Source organism: Ceratotherium simum, chromosome 28, assembly GCF_057802395.1.
Source record: "Ceratotherium simum simum isolate JZ-2026a chromosome 28, ASM5780239v1, whole genome shotgun sequence".
In the NCBI taxonomy this organism is placed as follows: domain Eukaryota; kingdom Metazoa; phylum Chordata; class Mammalia; order Perissodactyla; family Rhinocerotidae; genus Ceratotherium; species Ceratotherium simum.
Genome location: NC_141927.1, coordinates 25,375,136 through 25,397,977, shown reverse-complemented (window position 1 = coordinate 25,397,977; position 22,842 = coordinate 25,375,136). Strand labels below are relative to the sequence as shown.

General features: G+C 43.2%; 1 long non-coding RNA gene across 2 annotated transcripts; it reads right to left on the bottom strand.

Annotated features, from left to right (window-relative positions):
• Positions 1-1,764: 1,764 nt before the first annotated feature.
• LOC147913339 (uncharacterized) lies at positions 1,765-22,185 on the bottom strand. Of its 2 annotated transcripts, XR_015548875.1 has the most exons (4): positions 22,098-22,185; positions 20,232-20,374; positions 3,749-3,889; positions 1,765-3,357 (listed from the first exon to the last, which is right to left on the bottom strand). It is a non-coding gene; the product is annotated as an uncharacterized LOC147913339 (long non-coding RNA). The 2 variants fall into 2 exon arrangements; XR_015548876.1 differs by lacking the exons at positions 1,765-3,357; positions 3,749-3,889 and adding an exon at positions 14,730-14,941.
• Positions 22,186-22,842: the final 657 nt, after the last annotated feature.

The following is a 22,842-nucleotide window of genomic DNA, read 5'->3' as shown; positions in this document are numbered from 1 at the left end:
GACATTCATTGATCTATTTTGCACTTTGAATGGATCATTTACCCATGCACGAATTTGTAACATTTGAAAAATATTGGTTAGCTGAGTTACAAAGATCTTCCAAATTTTGACATATTTTATTATACAACATCAAAAAAATCACATTATTAATACGTCACCACCAATCTCATCCGAGTAGTCTCTATAAGAAAGCTGTCTCGTTTACTGTGATGGACACAAGTTTTCCATAATTCTAATTTTCTCTTGAAAGTTAAAATTTTATCATTGGCAACGGATACTGTCAGTTGTTTTGTTCTACTAGAGGTAACAAGCTCACTTGATTCATTTTTGAGAAAGTATCTGTCAAATATCCAAGTCTAAATAACTATAGTTTGTCTTTCATTCTTTAAAATAAAAATAGTGTTCCATGAAAATAAAAAAAAAAGGCTAGTTTAGCTCACAATTCAATTGCTAATTGCCAGATGTTTTTCCTCAAGAAAACCAACATACTTCACTATTCAGTAGAAATGCTTTATGTGTATCTCCCACTTCATCACAGAGAAATTAAATGGACACGTACTCAAAGGTCAAGATTTAATAAAATTAATGATTTTTACTGATTTATCAAGGACACACCTAAATGAAACTGGAATCTGTTTTACTGCGAGTGTGTGGTGACAATTTGGTGCCATTGCCTTGGTACCTGCCAAGGAGACAGCATTTTTACCCTCTATTGCTTTTGCACCACCTGTGGAAATGACACCACAGTGAAAAAGTCAACATCTTAATATTATTTGAAAACAGTTTTAACCTTACAGACTCCCTGAAAGGGTCTTGGGGACATGCCCCCACCTCCCCAAGGGCTCCTCAGACCACACTTTGAGAACCTGTGCCCTAGGCCCCTGTCCACACCTTAATGCTCCTCTTTCTTCACCTCTCCAGCCCCTCAGGACCTCCGGTTGCTCTAAGTTCTCCTATGGCAGCACTCAATAGAATGTCCCAGTTCCCCAAGTTCTTTGATTTACAACTGACTATATCCTCTAATTTCAACAATTAAAAAAAAAAATTGTGTACCTATTATGTGCCAAACACTGTTCTAAGCAGTGAAAATACAAGAGTCCACAAGACAAGCAAAGTCCTTGCCCTCATGGCCCTTATATTCTAGAAGGGGTAGAATAGACAATCAACTTGTAAATAAATTAAGGTACAAGATAATTTCAGTTTTAAGTCCTGTGATAACCATAAAAAATAGACTGACGTGAGCAGGAGTGATGAAGTGAGCCAGGAGTGAGGTGACCCCAAAACGAGAGGTGTCAAGTTTGTGCAGCCAATGTGAATAATGGTAATTCATGGGGAGAAGAGGGGCTGGGTGAGGTTTCCAGTGAGAATCTGGCTCAGGTAGAATTGGAATACCTCTGGAAAGCCAGGAAGGGAAGAAAGGAGAAGGCATGGTTCTTTGTATTTGAAAACAGTGCTACCTGGGGCCAGGCCCGTGGCCTAGTGGTTAAGTTTGGTGCACTCTGCTTCAGCAGCCTGGGTTGGGTTGTGGACCTACACAACTCATTGGCAGCCATGCTGTGGCAGCGACCCACACACAAAATAGAGGAAGATGGGCACAGATGTTAGCTCAGGGTGAGTCTTCCTCAAGCAAAAAGAGGAAGATTGGCAACAGATGTTAGCCCAGGGCAAATCTTCCTCAGCAAAAAGAAAAGAAAGGAGTGCTACCTTACCCTTTCATGGAGGGTGGTACCTCACTAGTCTTCCAGGAGGAATAGCAAAGCACTGGGGCTGGGGGAAATGACTTAAGAGCAGCTGGGGCTGAGACAAGAAGGCACTCTGTCCCATGAGGGCCAATGTGGAGTGCTGATGTTACTAGTTGTTGCTTCTTCTGTCTAGAGGCTGGTGGGAGAAGGGAGCAAGGATGGAACTGAGGTTATTTGTAATCTGACCTTTCCATTAGCCTGCAGCAATACCCAACTTACAATGACATCCAGAAGCTGGCTGTCGCTTCTGCTTTGAAGTATTACAGAACCACTTCTAGAATACACTAACATTTTTCTCCTCTACCAGTATTCACCTAAAACAGGTATCTAGAGCAAAAACAAACAAGTAAAAATAAAAAAACAAAGAAATCACACATAACTAGAAAGAATGGCTTGGAGGACCCATTGGGAAAAGCACTTTAATGTGGAAGAAATATGCCACTCACTAGAGAAAGTTCCTCTAGAATGAATTCTTGCCTTGTTTTCCTCTCCCCTTTACCCTAGCAAGATGCTGCTGTTGTTCATGCTGAAGGAATGTGTCCTCTGCAAGGGGGGCTGCGTCTCCTGGGCAAGTTTCCGGTGTTTTCTTCTCATGAGATGTTCTTCTTAGTCCTGGGAATGGTCTTCCTCACCTCGAGTTCAGCCTTTCACTTCTCCACCCCCTGATCTGTTTCCTTTGAGTTAATGCTCCTTCCTATGTGCTTCACTGAAGAGCCACGATTTTGTTTCATGGATTTCACGCTTTTCCCGTAAGTATGAATTATTGTAACCCCAACAAAGGTACATTTTATCTCTTTCCCGGATCATTTCTCTTTTAGCCACTTGATGTTTTTCAGCAAGGACATACTGGAGAGGCCACAGGTCACTCTACAGAACACTGCACTTTATACAGATCATGTATATTCGACTTTAAATGTGAAAAATCTCCCTGCTCTAGAAATGGTTATTCACGGCAATCCATTCAATCCCCTCTACCCATTAAATCATAAAATACTCCCCTTTCCTATTAAATCGTAAAATTCTGGGGGCAGAGACTATTGTTTATTATTATATCCTTGTAGTCCCAGCCCACGCAGATTGCTGATGCTTTTACTGTAAGAATGTTAGAAAATGTGGTTCCCTCTACTACACAGTCTTCTTTATGATGTTCCCAGAGGCAGCTGGGGGGGTGGGGGTGGTAGTGATAAGGGTAGTGGGAGGGTGGGTTTTTCTCTAATCTCTATTCCAAGAGCAACAGTACTTCTTGAACCACCCTTTCCCCAATCACGTAATTTATTATATGGTCCCCTTTTGGGTTGGCTCTAAAATGTTTAAAGCCAAATTTATATGCCACTTTTAGCAACTCTCCAGGATCTTATCACAAGCATCTTAAGAATTAGATACATCGAGGGCTTCATCTTATGTTCCTTTGGTCCCGACTATGTGCATCTTCGTCATTGTTGTGCCATCTTCCTTTTTGAACTCTGACATGTGTCTTGGCTACATTTTGTCTTCTGAAAATAGACCCCCATATAAACGTTAATAAGTTGGTCCTGAATTTCCATTGCAGGGACATTTTTCACTTTTAAAAATCACATGAATCAAAGCAAGCCTTCACCTGGGGCCCTGAGGAACACTGCAGGAGAACAACACATTTTAATAAGGAAAAGGCAAGTCAGAGTCACGAGGGAGCAGTAGGGTTTCACAGCTACCTAACTCAGTTCTGTACCACCAGCATGCACTCTAAGTAATGCATGAGTAATTAGACTTCTCTGCCTATTGACCAGATTAGTATGGGGGTGGGTGGTAGCCAAGGGTGGGGAAGCTAGCAGGAAATCATAGAGATGATAAGGAAAGCTGAGAAAGAGCTGCCCAGTTTTCCTTTGTCCATTCTTCGAAAGCCTTATACTGTATAGTAAATTCACACACTGTAACGTGAAGCTAGGAAAACCACGGTGCATTCTAGATGGTCACTGTACCTGTATTCATCCCAGATTCTTAGCTTTATATCCAGCTTCAATCCTTACCTCCAGCTCTCTGATTTCTGCAAATGTTTCTTAGCTTCTCAAAATGGAGCCTGCTTTCTGTCGTGTTGAGTCTGCTCAATACCTTGGTTTGAGTGTCTCTTTTTCCTTTGAGAATCTGTTAAACCACTGGCTCTATCACCCCTGAATGAACCAGTAGTTAGTGGTAGGCATGGGAGAAGAAGAGAAGACTGCAATCAGAAAGATATGATCAAAAACATGTTGCTTAAAACCAGTATTAAGTGAATACAATCAAAGTTGTGTTTGTGGCCCAAATATTAATTGTTCAAATATTTTCCTTTAACTTTTCCATTTAATTTTTTCAGTATAATTAAGCCCACAGAAAAGGAAATAAAATGAGCTGAAATCCTAACCAATATATAATTTCCAGTATGTAATATCAGCTCATTTATTTTTAGATGAAAATTTATCCTGTTTTGTAACCTTCCACCCAGGGCCTCCATGGAACGTAGAAAGCATTGATAATGTCAGACAGAAAAAAGCTGAGATTTCACATTTCGTGTATTTTTCTTTGGCTCTGCCTAGCCAAAGAATGAAGCATTCAGATAGCTTCCCTGAGAACACCAGTTTGCATTTACATTGTTTACTACAGCAAGCACGCACATTCTGGCGGTTTAAGGAAGAGGAAACTGTCCTCAGCTTAATTCCCAGAATATAGAGTTTGGGTGTGTGGGAGGAATCAAGTGGACTTGATAAACACATGACATTCACACTGTGAGGACAACAGATACATAGCTTCAGCAATAAACTGCCTAGGTTGGGTGAGGATATTTCCTATATAAGAGGAACAGAGTAGCACAGTGGAAAGAGCAGTACATTCAAAGGTATTTTGATGGATTTAACTTTGTTTTTGGCTCATAGCACTTTAAAATTGTCACTCCAAAAGCTGAATCTGTAAGGAAAAGGATTTATTCCCCAACAATGTTAGGAATGACATGGCTGTGAACAGAACAACTGCTCTGGTATGTAGTCTGGAAAGAAGCCACCAAACCAGAGTCAAGGTACCTGAAAGTCAGGTGTTAATCACCTGTCCATTCCCCACTGTGCCCATTCCATAGGGTATTTGTCAGGGTTCCCCAGAGAAACAGAACCAATAAGATGTATGAAGACAAAGAGAGAGATTGATTGATTTTGAGGAATCTGCACATACAATTATAGGAGCCAGCAAGTTCAAAATCTGTAGGGCAGGCCAACAGTCTGGAAATCCCAACTAGAACTGATGTTGCAGTCTTGAGTCAGAAGGCAGTCTGGAGGCAGAATTCCTTCCTCTTTGAGGGACCTCCATCTTTTCTCTTAAGGCCTTCAACTTACTGGATGAGGCCCACCCACATTATGGAGGGTAATCTACTTCACTCAAAGTCTACTAATTAAAATTTAATCACATCTAAAAAAATTTTTATAGCAACATCTAGAGTGATGCTTGACCAAACAACTGGGTACAATCATCTAGCCAAGTTGACACGTAAAACCATCATACACACTAAGTGCTCAAAAAATTGATTTGATTTGATACATACTCCCAGAAAAAACATATTCTTTAGCTGAACAATGTAAGGATTAGATTTCATTCCTCTAATTCTAGTAGTCCAAGAACAAAAATTTATGTCTTGAGACTATGAAGAACCTGTGGCCTCTGGTCTCCGCAGATGAGCTGAAGAGTTTTAAATCAGATGATAACGCCTTCCCCACTGTGGTTACCACCAGTGTTGGCAACAATGGAATAAATACTATAAAGTTCTGCAACCCATGAGCCATCTTCCTGTTGTTCTGATTCTCTCTAGCCTAATCACAGAGAGGCAGGCCTCAAGTAGCTTATGGTGTCCAAATCACCACATTTCCAAAGGAGAAGGGCTCCTGTTCTAACAGTGAATGGGCTGCTTAGGAATTTAGAACCCAGGAATGAAGGAAATGCCTCTGAAATTGCTAGGAGCTCAGAGAGAGGCTTCCAGAAAAATAGGCTCTAGTGCCACCCTTTACTCTTTGTTTTTTGTTGTTTTTTTAAAACTAATCCAGGAAGGAAATAATGTCCAGTGTCTTTGGAAGATTATCAGAAGAGGGTCATTGAGGAGGAATGAGAGTCAAACCACACTCAGACCTTTTCTTCAAGTTGGTGCCCCAATTTGCTATTGAATTCTTTTCACCCTAGTTTGTTGTATTAGTTTGATTGGACAAACTACCACAAACTGGGTGGCTTAAACAACAGAAATTTATAGTTTCACAGTTCTAGAAGCTAGAAGTCGGAAATCAAGATGTTGGCAGAGTTGGTCCTTCTGAAGGCTGTGAGGGAAGGATCAGTTCCATGTCTCTCGCCTTGGCTTACAGATGGCCGTCTTCACATTCACATGATCTTCCCTTTATGGATGTCTGTCTCCAAATTTCCTCTTTTTATAAGGACATAAGGACACTCATATTGGATTATGGGCCCACCCTAATGACTGCATTGTAACTTGACTACCTCTGTAAAGATCCTATTTCCAAATACAGTCACATTCTGAAGTACTGGGGTTAGGACTTCAACATATGAATTTAGGGGACACAGTTCAACCCACCATATTTGTTCTCTGCATATGGCTGTTTCCCTTCACTGCATATGCAATAAAACAATATCATAGGAAACTGGCATTTCTTTTTTTTTTTTTTTTAAAGATTTTATTTATTTATTTTTCCCCCAAAGCCCCAGTAGACAGTTGCATGTCGCAGTTGCACATCCATTCCAGTTGCTGTATATGGGACGCGGCCCCAGCATGGCCGGAGAAGCGGTGCGTCGGTGCTTGCCCGGGATCCGAACCCGGGCCGCCAGCAGCGGAGCGCGAGCACTTAACCGCTAAGCCACGGGGCCGGCCCGAAACTGGCATTTCTATAATGCTTTATGTTTTTCAAGGCAATTTCAGATCCAGATGATAATCTCCTGGATGAAAGGAACCCCATCTTATTTACCTTTGAATACCCAGACCCTAGAGCAGTATCTTGCCCATAACACTCAATAAATGTTCAGGGAATGCACTAGTTATTCTCTCATTTTATCCTTTCTCCATCTCTATATTTTCCTGAATCCCTACCGAGAGGCAGCATACAAGGTACTGATTCCCTTTGCTTGGTTCAATCCCAAGGCTTCAAGCAGAGAAAACCAACACACAGGAGACCCTAAACACCATGGCAATTCCTCAGCTCTGAATTCATACATCAAACATGATGGGTATTTCTTTCAGGCAATGTCCCACAGAGAGAAAAAAGGCAAATATTTTAGGTCACTTCTGACAACACACAGATCTTTTTCTGTTTTCTGTCTGACTCCCTGTATATGAGGACTTTCAACACAAGGAAAGCAATTTGTTTTAGAAATGTTTTCTTTCATTTAGGTTTTTGTTTTTTTTCCTGAACTGGCTGAGCCAAATAATTAAACCATGAATCTGGCATTTTAAGCATCTAGATTATATCTTTTTAAAGTTGTTTTTATATGTGGAGTTTATTTGAAACAAATGTATAGTCAAAGACAAACCCTTGGATTTCCAGCAAATAGAATGGAGCTCTTATGAAACCCTAGGTGTCATGTAATTTATTTCTACCAACATGCAATAGATGCATAAAACCAATGGCTTGTTTTCCATGAGGTTTTGAGGGGTACTGTACCTTGACAAGGTTTGCATGGATACAGATCTAGAACTTCCAAGATTAATTCTGCCATGTTGGATCAAGCCCAGGAAAAACTGACTTCCAAGGTGGGGAACCTTAAGAGTTATATTCATTATCTTTCATAGCTCAGACTCATCCTTCTCTACCAAAGAGAAATAACTCTCAAGTCAAATAAATATTCTCTTCCTAAGTGATATTAGGAAGTGATATTGTTTCCTAAGAAGCAAATAAACTGGTATTTGGAGAGAGAATAAAGGGATGGATGGCCCTTACTTGGTTGCATAGAGAAAGATTTTTTAAGAATATAACATTTAAGCTGACATCTAAATAATAATAATAAGTCAGCTATGTGAAGCTGAATTTACAGACTTAGTGATAGAAAAGATGAAGGAGAGTGGGGGTGAGGGCGATGGAGAAATCATGTAGGACTCCCAGGCATCTGCCTTGTGCACTTGGCCTGGTGGTGCTAATATTCACAGAGACAGCAGAAAGAGGGGAGAAGGAGAGGTATGCAGGAAAATCAAAAGTTATGTTTTGGACATGTCGTGTTTGTGATGACTGCAAGAATTCTGAGGGGAGATGTGAAGTAGGTATGTATGAGTCAGGGTCCTGGCAGGACACCAGGTTATGTGAGAAGAGTTTAATAAAAGGACTATCTACAAAGGTGCGGGCAGAGTTTAGGAAAAGCAAAGAGAGATGGTGTAGCACCCTGAAGCTAGTAACAGTGGGGAGGCATTACCATGCCTAGGCCTGAAGGAGCAAGGGAAAGGGGCAGTGTCTAGGTAAGAGACAGAGAGAGAGGTGGAGTTGGATGGAGATGGCCTTCTGATAGGACCTGTGGCCTTCAGCAGAGGGACACAGCCAACCTGAAGTGAACCACAAAGAGGGAGCTGGGGTAATAAATTTATTGACCTCACTCTCCTCCTGCTTTTCAATCTTTTGCTGGAAGCTTCTATTGGTCAAACCCAGCTGGAAGTCAGAGAGCCTACTGATGTAGCCCACAAAGGTCAAAGTACCAGGGCAGAGGGGAGAGTCAAGAGGAGTAGGGAGTGGATCTAGAAAGACAAACAGAAAATACATAGCACAAGGCAGCTGGAGCTCTAAAGAGATGTTGGAAATGATTGGTATACATGTGGGAATTAAAGCCTTGGAAATAGATGAGGTCATGGAAGGAGAGAGAATGAGGAGAATGGACTAAAGAACTCCAATACTAGAGGTTAGCTAAAGAACAGAGAGGACTTTGCAAAGGAGATTGAAAAGGAATAGCCAGAGGCATAGAAGAAAAAAACAAGATAGTGCAGTGTCACAAAAGCAAAAATAAGACATGGTTTCAACAGGAAGAAGTGGTCAGTTGATTCTCCTGAGTCAAATGCTCCTGAGAAGTTGAGTAACAGAAACGTGCCTTTTGGATTTGGCAACATTATTCAACAAGCATTCCATCCACTGTGCTTGTGGGTGTTGCAAAGATGAGTAAGTCCTTGATTTTGAGGACATCCCAATCTAGACAGGGAACTAGATACCATATTGTGGGATGACTGCTCTGATGGAAACAGGAACAAGTGCCTTTTGAGAGCAGACAGCGTTCTGTGAAAAGTTTCCTGAGGACAATCAATTCTATACACAGTACGTAAATGCTTCAGAATAAAGAGTGCCAGTACTGGAAAAGTCTTGCACTTCAAAGAAGAGGAAAATGAAACTCAGAAAAGTAAAATAACTTGGCACTCCTTGACTCAGCACCCCATTGGGAGGATGCTGACAATGTGAATACTCTGATTTCAGAACTTCTTGATCAGACCTCCAGAGGATAAACCTATGACCTATGCTTTATTAGAATGAAAATGTTATTTATTTAAAATTTTTCTGTGAAAGCAATATAATTCTGCCAGAAATTTTTAACAATAAATATAAGATAAAGAAGAGAATTAAAATCACACATAATCCACACTCTTAACTTTCTAGTGTTCTTCCAGTTTTTTCCTGAAGGCATGTATGTTTGTATAAATATTTCTCTTTAAAAAGTGTTTATACTCAATCAACAGAATGGAAAGCCAACCACAGAACAGGATAAAATATCTGCAAATCATATATCTGATAAGGGGTTAATATCTAGAATATATAAAGAACTCCTACAACTCAACAACAACAACCAAAATAAAAAGCCCAATTAAAAAATGGGCAAAGGGCTTGAATAGACATTTCTTCAAAGAAGACATACAAATGGCCAATAAGCACTCAAAAAGATGCTCAACATCACTAATCAATAGGGAAATGCAAATCAAAACCACAATGAGATACCACTTCACACCCATTAGGATGGCTACTATCAAAAAACAGAAACTAACAAGTGTTGGTAAGGCTGTGGAGAAACTGGAATCCTTGTGCACTGCTGACGGGAATGTAAAATGGTGCAGCCTCTACAGAAAACAGTTTGGCAATTCCTCAAAAAATTAAAAACAGAACTACTATATGATCCAGCAATTCTAATTCTGGCTATACACCTAAAAGAATTGAAAGCAGGGTCTTGAGGAGATATTTGTATGCCTATCTTCATAGCAGCATTATTCACAATAGCCAAAAGGTAGAAGCAACCCAAGTATTCACTGATGGATAAATGGATAAACAAAATGTGATAGATACACACAATGGAATATTATTTAGCCTTAAAAAGGAATAAAATTCTAATACATGATACAACATGGATGAACCTTGACGGTATTATGCTAAGTGAAATAAGCAGTCACAAAAATACAAATACTGTATGATTCCATTTATATGAGGCACGTGGAGTAGTCAAATTCATAGAGACAGCAGAATGGTTGTTGCCAGGGGCTGACAGGAGGAAGGAACAAGGGGAGGGATGAATTTGCTTAATAGTATAGAGTTTTAGTTTTTCAAGATGAAGAGTTCTGGAGATTAGTTGCACAACAATGTAAATGCATTTAACGCTACTGAACTGTACACTTAAAAAATGGTTAAGATGATAAATTTTATATTACATGTATTTTACCATAATTAAAAACTAAAATTAAAAATTAAAATGTTTTATTTCATTTAATAATATCAAGTGCACATCTTTTCATATCAATGAACTTTTTTTGTAGTATTATTATTTTAGTGGCTACACAAGAGTATTTTATTACCATATAACTTATTTAATCAAATCACTATTTTTGGAAATTTAGGTTTTCTACAAAGCTTTAAACATCATAAACAAACTGCAATGAACATCACTGTAGCCACATCTTTGCCAAATGTGCAATTATTTCCATAGAAAAAATTCCTAGAATGAAATTGCTGGGTCAAAGAAGAGTGGGGCTTTATCAGGGGTGAGGTGGGGTGGGAAATGCAATAAGAAAGCTGAAATATAAAAACCAATCAGCAGAGAATTGAAGTGGGGTTGATACTGAAGTGGGGTGTGATATAAATTAAGTGCTATACTAAATATTTCTGGTTGGTGAAAGGAAATGTTATTTACCCATTCACTTATTCCTTATATACATTGTACTAAGACTCTGCTACGTACCATTGTTCTAGACCCTGTGATATAAAATTGTCTTATTAGATATTCTCTCATCCCTCAAGGAACTTAAAGACTAAGGAAGAGAGAAGCAAGTAAATCAATTTCAGTGCAGCTTAGTACATGATGGAATGGAGACATGTCCAAGGGCTGATGGGAGCAGAAGAGGAAATTCACCAATCAGGGGACGCTTCTCAGTGGAAGCGGCTGTGTCAGTGAGCTGAGTTTTGGGGGACAAGTCAGAGTCAGTTAGACTGGGAAAGTGGATAACTATATGGGGTAGCCCACTTCCAAGATGGTCCCCAATAATGCTCACCTCCTGGTATTCAGACCCTTGCATAGCCTCCTCTCACATTGGATCAGGGCTGTTCTGAATGACCAAGAGAGAATGGTGGAGATAATGGTGTGTGAACTCCAAGGCTAGATTATGAAGCATTGCAGCTTCCTTCTTGCTCTCTTGGATTGCTTGCTTGGGAGGCAGCCAGTTGCCAGGCATGAGGATATTCAAGCAGCCCTGTGAAGAGGCCCATGTGAAGAGGAACTGAGGCCTCCCACCAAGAGCCAGTGCTAACTCACCAACCATGTGAACAAGCCACCTTAGAAGTGGATGACCCAGTGGGTGACTGTAGCCCTGGCCAACATCTTAACTGTGGTCTCATGAGGGACCCCAAGCCAGAACCAAGAGACATAACATGATAGCTGTTTTTGTAAGCCACTAAAAAGTTTTGGGGCGCCTTGTTTCTCAGCAATACTTAATGTAATACACTACATCTTAAACATGTGTGAAAGCATAGCTGAAAATTTCTGAAAGTGGGAGATATTTAAGTGACCTCAGAGAAGGTTACATGTGGGGGAACAGCAGGAGCTGGAGAAGGAGACGAAAGCAGCGCCCAGACAATGCGCAGCCGTGGTTCACACTGCCCTTCTCCCCTTCTTCCTCGCCACGTGAACCAATCTTGTGCACGTATGAGGTGGCCATTTGGATGAGGCCACACAAGGAGGATGTGTGTGTTAAGAAGAACAGCGGGCTAAGGGGAAAGCCTTGGCTGGGAGAAACCCCTCAAAGGGTGAGCAGAGGAAGAAAATTACAGAAGCCCAAGAAGGTGTGGCCACCGGGGTAGGAAAGAAAAGGAGAAAGTGCAATTACAAAAGTTAAAGGAAGAGTTTCACAAAAGAGGGAGTGGCCAATGGCAGCAAAGCCAACCAAGAAATCCAGCAAGGCCTGAGAACTGGCAACTAGAATGGTCACGGTGGCAGCCACTTGTGTCCTTTGTGGAATTAGCTTTGTTGAAACTGTGGGAGCTTCAAAACATTGTGTGACCCTCTCACTTGGGTAATACCCAGAGTCCTTAGAGTGGCCCACGAGCCCCCAAGCCTTCTAACACCCTCTATCTCGCCTCCTTCTCTCCTCCCACTTTCTGTTTTCTTCTCTTTCTTTAGCCACAGTGGCCTCTTTCCTGTTCCCACCTCAAGTGTCTTTGTCTTCTTCCTTCTCTGTGCTTGAACAGTTTCCCCACTAAGGTCCACACTCTTCCCTCCTCTGCCACCGTCAGGCTGATGCCCATGTCATCTTCTGTGTGGCCTTCCCTGACCATCTTCCAGATGGAATGCTCCCATCTCCACCCAACTCACACTCTCTACCCCCTCTCTGCTCTCTCATTCTCCCTGGCATTGATCACTCGATAGGCCACATCTTTTCCTTGTTTATCTTGCCTATTGTCTGTCTCCCTTTCTCTAGGATGTCAGCTCCATGGGCGTAGTGCATCTTCTCTCAACTTTGTCCCCAGAACCTAGCACTCAAGTGTTCTTTAAATATCAGTCAAATGTTGCAAGAAAAAGACACACTTCCTGTTTTCAAGGGACTCATGATCCAGCGGGGGAAAGTGACCTCCAATGACAGTGACAGGTGCTACGCTTGAGGTGTGCACAACGTGTTAGCAAAAGCACCGAGGAGGGAATGACAGAGGAGGTACATTTGAGCAGAGAATCCAGGAGCAGGAAAAGTGGACGAGTGACAGGGACATCATGTCCTGATGTGCCTGAACTGTGTGACGCCGGTGGAGGCGGGAATGGCTGAGGCCAGACTGTAAAAGGTCTTGAGGAGAGCATACTAAAGAGCCTTAACTGTAATCTGTAGGACAGTGGTTTTCGAACTGTCCCCTTAAGAGCCCAAGGGCTTCACCTCTGCCAGGCCACTTGATGATGGAGGGGAGGCAGGATGGCAAAGTGTGTTCTAATCTCCACCCTCCCACATCCCTGTTTCAAACAGAGCAGACCAGCATTAGCTATTTCATACATTGTGTTCTGATTAGCCCTTCTTCTGAAGGCTGTATTCCACGGCCAGAATTTTGAAAACCATCTCTGTTGGCAATGGAAGCAGTGGCCTTACAGAACCACCAAGTCCACGCAGAATCAATCATTTCTTTTCACCTGGAGGCCACTTGTAAAAACGTGCAGGTTTTCTGGATCAGCTTCAGCAGTGGGGGATAGAAACCAACCTTGGACTCTGGGTAGGACTCAAACTTGATCAAGGCCCAGCAAAGGGCAGCGATACAGCAGCGCTGCCCTCCACAGAGAGAGCAACTCCGCTTCCTCGTGGCACACCTGGGATTAGCTCCTGTGGCAATCCCTGTTTCCCAAGAGATAAAGCAACTCGCCAAGGACACGCCCTCATTTAGTGGCACAGGCGGGGTCAGCTCTCCTGACTCTGGTGATCTCAATGCATTGTTTTTTTTGTTTGTTTTTTGTTTATTGCAGTAACATTGGTTTATAACATTGTATAAATTTCAGGTGTACATCATTATACTTCTATTTCTGCATACATTACATCATGTTCACCACCCAAATACTAATTACAACCCATCACCACACACATGTGCCAAATTATCCCTTTCACCCTCCTCCCTCCCCCCTCTGGTAACCACCAATCCAATCTGTCTCTATGTGTTTGTTTATTGTTGTTGTTATCTATTACTTAATGAAGGAAATCATACGGTATTTGACCTTTTCCCTCTGACTTATTTCGCTTTGCATAATACCCTCAATGTCCACCCATGTTGTCACAAATGGCTGGATTTCATCGTTTCTTATGGCTGAGTAGTATTCCATTGTGTATATATACCACATCTTTATCCATTCATCCCTTGATGGGCACTTAGGTTGCTTCCAAGTCTTGGCTATTGTGAATAACGCTGCAATGAACACAATGCATTGTTTAAAGCCCTAAACCACCAGATAACAACAGTCCAACGCACAGCACGACTGTGTGAGGTAAGAGCACAGAACCGGGCGGGGTGGGGTTAAAGGAGGGGAGGTGCGGGGGGGGGGAGGAGAGAAGGGGGGACGGGGGGCGAGGAGGCATCCCCACTCCCTGGATTTTGGCCAAATTCGCTTCCTTATCTGCAAAGCAAGAGAAACTCCTGCTCTGAGACCCCTGCTACCTCTCCTTTTGTGACACTTTGTTTTCAAAAGTATAACATGTACAAATGTGCCAGATTTCCATTTTCTGTCAATATCTAGAAAGATGCGCCTAAAGTCAGGAAAGGAGGCTCTTTTCTTCCCAGTAGCATACCTATATCTTAAAGCGCTGACCTTCAGGAGTCCGCGCGGTCCTTAGGTGGCGCAGAGCGAGCTGGCCCAGCTCTCGGCTACGTGACTGCGCGCTCGCCCCGCCCCTCACGGCCCGGGACGCGCCCCCACCCCTGGCTCGGCCTCCTGGCGACCTAGGTAGGGCGGGTCCGTCCACTCCCCACTCCTCCTCCTCCCCCCGCTCCATTTCCCTCTCCCTCCCCCTTCTCCCTCCTCCTGCCCCTCCCCGCGCCAAAGGGAAGCGCCGCGCGCAGACCGACGCACGTCCAGATGCAGGCTTCCGTGTCCTTTCTCCATCCAAGACGTGCGCGGTCACCGCCGCTCTTGGAGCCTGGGCTTCCTCATTCTTAGACTGAGGACTTAGGGAGGCTCTCTGAGGGTCCTTCTTCCACCTCTAAGGTCTGAGGCTGTGGTTTCACCAATGTTGCTTTTCTAGTCTGCACAAATTAATGAGACCGTGTCTGTAAAGGGCCCTGAGTTCCTTGGGATAAAAATGCTGACTGAATTTTGTCACCCATTGCTTATAAAATCCACTAAAATATTATTTTAAAATCAATGTTCATTTAGATGTAATAACCATAACAACACTCCGATAGAGCTTATTAATCACTTTAAACGTCAGGCTGAGATCCGAATCAATTCAATTTTACAGATGAAATTAACATTGTTTCTTATAATATTAATCATTATTACTGAAAGTAATACATTTTTAATGAAAAACATAAATTGCTAATCTATACATCTTTATATCTACATCTGTATCTACATCTATATATATCTGAGAAACTCCTGGAGCCGTTTTCAAGGAATGCTCCGGATCTGACCTTAAACAAGAGGAAAGGGCAAAGCGATGTTATCTTTTAGGTCAGGAAAATAAACAGAGTTTTCTATTTTTTTCCCTCTTTTGTAAGCAGTGACATTTGAGAGGTTTCTCATCAGCAGCTTTCTGCCAGTGCCTGAAAATTATCTGACTGACTTGAGCCTAACCAAGGGTGCGGCAATCTGGGGGCACCTCCCTTGTGCTCTAAACAGTATGTTGTGGGGGGACAGAAATGGGGGCTATAAGGTTTAGGGAAATATCTTACTCCTCATTTATTTGTTGTGTTGCATGGTCTCCCTGCCCCCTGAAAACGGTGAGGACGGTAGAAAGGAACGAGATTTGGTGGCCTCTGCTTTCTCCCGTTGTGAGGCTTGGATGGTGGCCAAGGAACCCCAAGAACCCATAGAGGTCAAGTTGCGTAACTGGTCTGGGATGGGAGTGGTAAGGGTGGTACAGGAAGCTCATCTGCAGAGCCCCTTCTTACTGTGCAGTTTAACCAGGCCTACAGCTAGGAGATACAGTGATTCTCTCTGTCTTATATACTGTGTAAGGCTCCAAAAAGGTACCTCAAGTAACAGCTAGGAAATGATACCACTGGTTTACAAACCCGTCTATGTGAGCTCCAACTTCGGTACTGTCTCCTTCTATTCCAAAGACCCAGACTTCATGAATGTTCTTAGCCCCATCAGAGGGATGGTCCTGGGATGGCAGAGACTTCCACGGGAATGAGCTTGTGGGTATCTCTAATCTACCGTGATCTGGCTCCAAAGCAGTGGGATTATTGAAAACAGGGCGACACAGCAAGAGTTTGCAAACTATTGTCCATGAGCCAAATGCAGCCCACGTAAGGCCAGCCAGTTAAGACTGGTTTTCATATGTTTTAATGGTTGGGGGGGAAAAAATTATGATGTAAAAATTTATGAAATTCAAGTTTCTATATCCATAAATAAGGTTTTATTGGCACACAGCCATGCTCAGTGTTTGCATATTGTCTATGGCTGCTTTCATATTGCAAATGCAGAGTTGCGTACACTTTATTATTATTATTTGTGGTAATTATGTTCTATAAAGTCATGAGGAATACTGAATTAGCAAATCCTGAACCATTGCTCCTAAGAGAAATACAGCGTTAGGTTCATGCAAGCCTCTGTCACATATCAGTTCATAACCTTATTTTTTGTGTGTTTCAGTTTAAAGAAACTTTATTTTAATATATATTGCTTATTCATTAACATTGAACTCATGGCTGATTGCACAGTAACTCATGCTTGGACAAAACTTGTCTAACACACAAATTTTCCTCTTTTAAGGCACATCACAGCCTTCTTGCTCATTGGAAAACTAGACAGCACTTCAGCACTATGCTTCAGTGTCATTTTAAACAGCAAAATCACTCAAAAGGCAAAAACCATAATACTAAATAGTTCTCAAAAAAGATACTTGGGTACAGTATGAGAGCAGAAACAAGAAGGCAGAATGTCTCCTTGCTCAACCTCACAGCTGGGAACAAGGCGTCAGGCAACTCACATTTTTTCGCTGCTCTGCACATGTGCATGGATGACTACACGGACACCACAAGTATTGATTTGGGGGTTACAAATTTAAGTGAGTAGGTGAATTCATAAAAACGGAATCCAAGAATAATGAAGATTGACAGTACTTGCAACAGAGACCATTTGGACAGCAAAATCTAAAATATTTACTGTATGGCTCTTTACAAAAAAAGTTTGCCAGCTCCTGCTGTACCATATTCTCAGCCTTCCCCCAGAAGAGTGAAACAGGCATAAAGAGACTGATTGTTCCATAACAGTATCCAAAGTACAGGGAGCACATAAAGGAGAGCAAAACTAAAATCAGTTATGAGATCAAGAGACTGGGAGCTCCCATAACTGAATGCGGAGAGAATTTCAAAGCGGTCAAAGTTTCAATGTCTTCCCGTCGCTGATCTGGTTTTCATTCAACCAACATTTGTCTAGTACCTTTTGATTTGCCTGGGTCTATGCTGAGTGTTGTGAGCCATTCAGAGTTACTAGTTTACTTAGTAACACCATTCCTTGGTCGGTGTGTTGAGAACTTAAGTAATGGAGGGTACTTAGAAGGAGAGAAGACTTGAAACAAAGGGTCTGGCCAATTTATAATTTGGATAATCAGTCTCTGAAACAGATTAGTTGAAACACTTTGTTTGCTTGTTATGACTTTCTAATTTCCAGAAAGGGTTTGAGACAGCTCACAACTGAAGCACATATGCTAAAATCAGGAGGAGGGAGAAGGGCAGGGTTAAGTGAGCAGGTCTGAGAAGGAATACAGTACAAGCAGGCAGGCGAGAGAGGCCGTTGAATTGTTACATTGAGTTTCAAATTGGATTCTGAGGTTCCCATCTCAAAAAACTAGGGCTAGGCCGGGAGAGATAAAGTCAGTTCTGAGAGCAAACTCCAGAGAAAGGGCTTTCTGAGCTGTTAGGGGTAAAACGGTTTTCTGATGTGAGGTTTCTTAGAGCAGAGCCAGCAGGTAGAGAGGGCCAAGCTCCGCAACCCACACAGATCCAAACCAAACGCTCAACTGCTTCCTGCCCTGGCTCTTGGGGCTTCCCTGGTGAAAATGCAACTCTGTGTTTTCTTCGGAACCTAAATAATAAATATCTGAGTATTTACTTTTCTGCTGTCTGGCTGTACCAAAGAAAGAATCTAAAGTGCCAAGAAGAGTGATGGACTGAAGAATTCTGAAATAGCCCTTCCCAGGGAGCCCCTTCTCACCCAGCCTTCGGATAAGTTGGAAGGCATCAGTTCAATGGCTTAGAGAGACCATATTTTGTGTTATTAATTGAGGCGCAATCCATAGACTCTAGAAATATTCGACTGCTATGAAGGGTGAAGGACTGGCAGGCAAAGCTAGCAAGTTCTTTCAGGAAATAGATTGGCGTCCACCCTCGCCATGAACAAGTCACAGCTTTATTCTACAGAGAAGGCTAGAGGTGATTTCATCCTGGAAGATTTTCAAAGTCTACCATCCCTTGAAAAAATTCCAGCAATGCTTACATTTGTAGGGGCAGAAAAATCGTGTTTCTCCTAAGCCCGTTGTGGAGACTGGTGTGGTGTACCTGACGTCCCTTTGTGTTTACCCTGAACCTTAAGGCTAGGTGACCTATTTCTTCTTCCTGCTTCTTTACATGGAGACAGAGGCTCAGACAGATTAAGAACTAGAGCCTAGACTTCTGATCCCGCTTAATTTTTCCATTCATCATGTCCTATTACTCCCAGCCACCAGTGCTTAGTGATATCAAAAGTAGAGCCATGTGTGGAATATTAAGGAATAGGCTGTGGGCTGGATAACAGCCGCGGAATCTTGCTTGCTCTCTGCCCCACAAACACACACACTGCAGAACTGTCAGCTCAGCCTGGACACAAACTGATATAATTCTTAAGCGCTGTGGTGTGGGCTTAAAAATCCTTGCAGGGGGTCAGAATTCATCCTAGCCACCGGAAGAGCTAGCAATCCACCTTAGCATTTGATCTGATGAAGTGGATTTCACTTGAGGAGTATGATGCAGTGAGTCATTGAACTGGGTATCTCTGCATTGAAACCCACTCCTCCTCGCTCCCTCCCCCACCCTTACACTCCAGCAGGAGCCTCTGCGGGTTTCTAAGCAGCTCTGTATACCTGAGACCGACCAGGTGCTAAAGATAATGCTAAAAAAATGATCAGACCAGTAGGTTGTAAGCCCTTTTCATGTCGAGGATTAATTTGACGGGATTTGTCAAGTCCAGAGGTCTCCTCCTGGCTTGTTGGAATCACACACTCCCCTTGTGGACTAGGCTGGAGAATCTCAATCTGAAACCACATCTTTGAGCTGGGATGCAGCCCCCTCCCATGGTCCTAGAAGTTGACATTTGGAAGCACTTAAGAGGCACTGGGAGGTGCCGCAGCCCTTTGACCTCATTACATGTTTTTATTTTTTTCTCCCCAGATTGTTGCAACCAAATTGCTTCTAGAGGTGAGGCTTTCGGCAAAGATAAGGGGGTGTGAGGAGAGGCTGGTTATCTGGGAAGAGAAATATAGGATGGAAAACAGAGGGTGGTGATTAAATTACATATAATACATTTCCTGTCTATTACCGTCTGACAGTTGAAAGATTTTAAAGGTAGCTTTCCCCCAAACGCTTTTTAAGCCTAGATTTCTATTTGTTCGTGCTGAGTGAAATAAATATCTTAAGACTGCCGCTTGTTATGTTTTAAAGCAGAGGTGCGTGGTAGGTGAGTAGGTAAATGACTCAAGAAGTCAGCTAATATACGCTCACAGCTACCAGGACACACACAAAACAGAGTCCCAAGAAAACTGTGCGAGTCATTTAAAGTGGAGACATGGAAGGCAATTACATCCAGCTCTGGTAAAGCCATAGACAACTGAGATCTTAATTCCCAAGGGGGAGAGACACCTTGTGAGCATTTGGAGTAGAATCTTACTCTTGCCATTTACTGGAAAGAAAGAAAGGGAAGAGCCAGCATCCAATGCAAATGCTTTTGTCCATCCTTGCCCTAATAAAAATTTCCTCCAAGCCCCACTAGTCTTAACTCTGAGGATAAATGGTTATTTAGATGGATTGCCTCACAGAGTCCACATGGATAATGAGGAGAAGAAAGATATCCACCTCCAGTTCTTTTCCACTTCGTGCATCTCGCATTGAGGGGGCATTCATAGGGCCCTCAGTATACGCTCTCATGGATTGTTAGATTTCTGTCTCCCCAGTGAGATGGAGGCTCCAAGTCAGCAAGAACGATATCTGGTGTTCATTGTGTCATCCTAGAGCCCTGCTTATGGTAAGTGTTTGGAAAGGTTTGCTGAGGGATGGTCTAGAGGAAGAGGTTCCTTTAACTAGCAGACCCAGACCATGAGGTGGCCCTCCTCCTCACCATTTCCTGAGCCCGGAGCTGGAGCTCTTGTGGTAGGAGATACAGGTCCTTTCTCCTCTGTCTTCAAAGGCAAGTCTTGTTGTAAAGCAGATTGTCTCTGCTCTCCTCCTTGTTTTTTTGGAGCTCTGGAAATAGGCCAGGCACTGTGTTGGGGGTAGAGAGGGAGTAAGGTAATGTTTGCCTCTAAAGAGCAGACTCAACCCAAACCAGAACACATCAGAACAGAACAAAACACAAACCCAGACAATGACAAAATCATGTGGCAAATCAGAACCCAGAAGAAGGACACTTCGCCCACCCTGGGGGGCTTCTTAGAGTATCTCCAAGGATGACTTGGAGTGAGCTGGGCAGGATTTACAATTCTCCACTCATCTCTTTCACAGAAGTGTTGGGAAATGTGAGCAGGCAGGACCTTTTGGTCATCTCAGGACATGCCTGTGGCACTGCTGGGTGGCACCCAGCTCACTAACAAGGACAGTGACTAAGAGCAGAGCGCTCACTGTGGGTTCCCAAACTCTTCACCACCCAGGATATTGTTTTATTTGGTTTTGTTTGTTTTTCAATCCTCAGAGACTTCACGTTTTGAAAACTGATGTCTGTCAATTAAAGTGCATCGATTAAGCAAACCTAATTAGTTTTCTCATTATAATTTATCAAAAACTCATATAACCATCAATTGAAGCTTCTGATTATAACAAGATAGCAAATGCCACTACACTGGGGAGGCTGTAATTCCTTATGAAATCAACAAAGCATCTTAATTAGTTTGTACAGACTTATTGTGCTAAGACATGATTTGCATTCACCTTTTCTTGTCTTTGTTTTTTAAAAATATTGAAGCAGCAACCAGTTCTTTATTATGGTAAACACTAACATTGCGAATCAGGGGCTGTGTCTGAATATCAGATAGTCTAGGGCAATTTCTGACTTTTTTATTGATGTGCACACTTATTCTATTTAATTAAGGTTTTTGGTTGCCACCAGTCACTCTTTTTTCCATTCCACTTCTCCAGGAAGCCTCCAGCCCCTTAGGGAAGGGATTCATAAACAAAATTCATTGTTTCCAATAAGCTAGGGAATTCAGGAACCTAAAACATCAAGTTAAGAAAAACAACCCTTAGGGGCCGGCCTGGTGGCGCAAGCCGTTAAGTACGCGTGCTCACGCGTGCTCCGCTGCGGCAGCCCGGGGTTTGCAGGTTCAGATCCCAGGCGCGCACTGACACACTGTTTGGCGAGCCATGCTGTAGCGGCGTCCCATGTAAAGTGGAGGAAGATGGGCACGGATGTTAGCCCAGAGGCAGTCTTCCTCAGCAAAAAAAAAGAGGAAGATTGGCAGATGTTAGCACAGGGCTGATCTCCTCACAAAAAAAAAAAAAGAAAAACAACCCTTAGGTTCTTGATAGTTATCAAAGACCCCATCTCCCTATTCCATGGCCCTGGAATCTTTTATAAGGTGTCCTCCAGGAATGGGTCAGCACTCTGTGGGGCTGGGACAGCATGGGTGGGGCCTCTCTGGTCTTCCCCAGGCCAGGATGTCTCCATGGTTTCAGCTACCATTTACCCTTCCAAATCCACGCCTTAGACCAGGCTTCTCTGGGGAACTCTTGTCCCATATTTCCATCGCCTGTGGGACAGCTCTACTTACACACCCTGCAGAAGCCTCAATGCACCCACAATTTACCTCACCAGACTTTCCCATCCTCATCTCAAGTCTGTTTCTGCTCCTGAACTGCTTGTCTCAGACAGCAGCAGCATCGCCCTCCGTGCAGACTGTGGAGCTGTGGTTTGGAGTGCAGTCTTTATCTCCAATCTCTCTCATTCCAAAAACACTGTCACCAAGCCCTGTTGATTCCACCTCCTAGTTACCTGTTTCCAATGCCTCCTCCCGTTTCGTCCCTATGGCACTCTCTTGGTTCTGGCACTCATGATCTCTTGTGGGTATTACTGCGATGGACTCGGTACTGCTCTCCCCACTCAAGCCCTCCTACTGAATCTACCCTCCACACCACCTGTAGACTTTTCCTTGAAAAAGTCAGATCTATTGCTCCCCTCCTCAGAAGCTTTCCAAAGCTTCCCATTGCCTGTAGGGTGATATGCAAATTCCTTAGAATGGTATGCAAGGCCCTTCTCAATCTCACAGGTGCCTGCTTCTCCTGGCCCTTCTCCTGCCACACCTTCCAGAACAGAACACCCTCCTCCAGCCGTGCAGAACCCTCCCTGCTTCCTCACCAAGGGAGACCCCTCCAGGCTGCCCAAGGTCGCCTCTGCCTGGAATGCATTTCCACCCTCTCCTGTCTGTCATCCTTCAACACCCAGCTCAGATGTCGTCTCCTTCTCTGGGCCTCTGGGTGGAGTCTCCCCTACGCACACTTTATTGCAATTATGTCTGTGTCTGTCTCCTTGAAAAGACTATAAGTTGGCCGGCCCTGTGGCTTAGCGGTTAAGTGTGCGCGCTCCGCTACTGGCGGGCCAGGTTCGGATCCCGGGCGCGCACTGACGCACTGCTTCTCTGGCCACGCTGAGGCCGCGTCCCACATACAGCAACTAGAAGGATGTGCAGCTATGGCATACAGCTATCTACTGGCACTTTGGGGGAAAAAAAAAAAGAGGA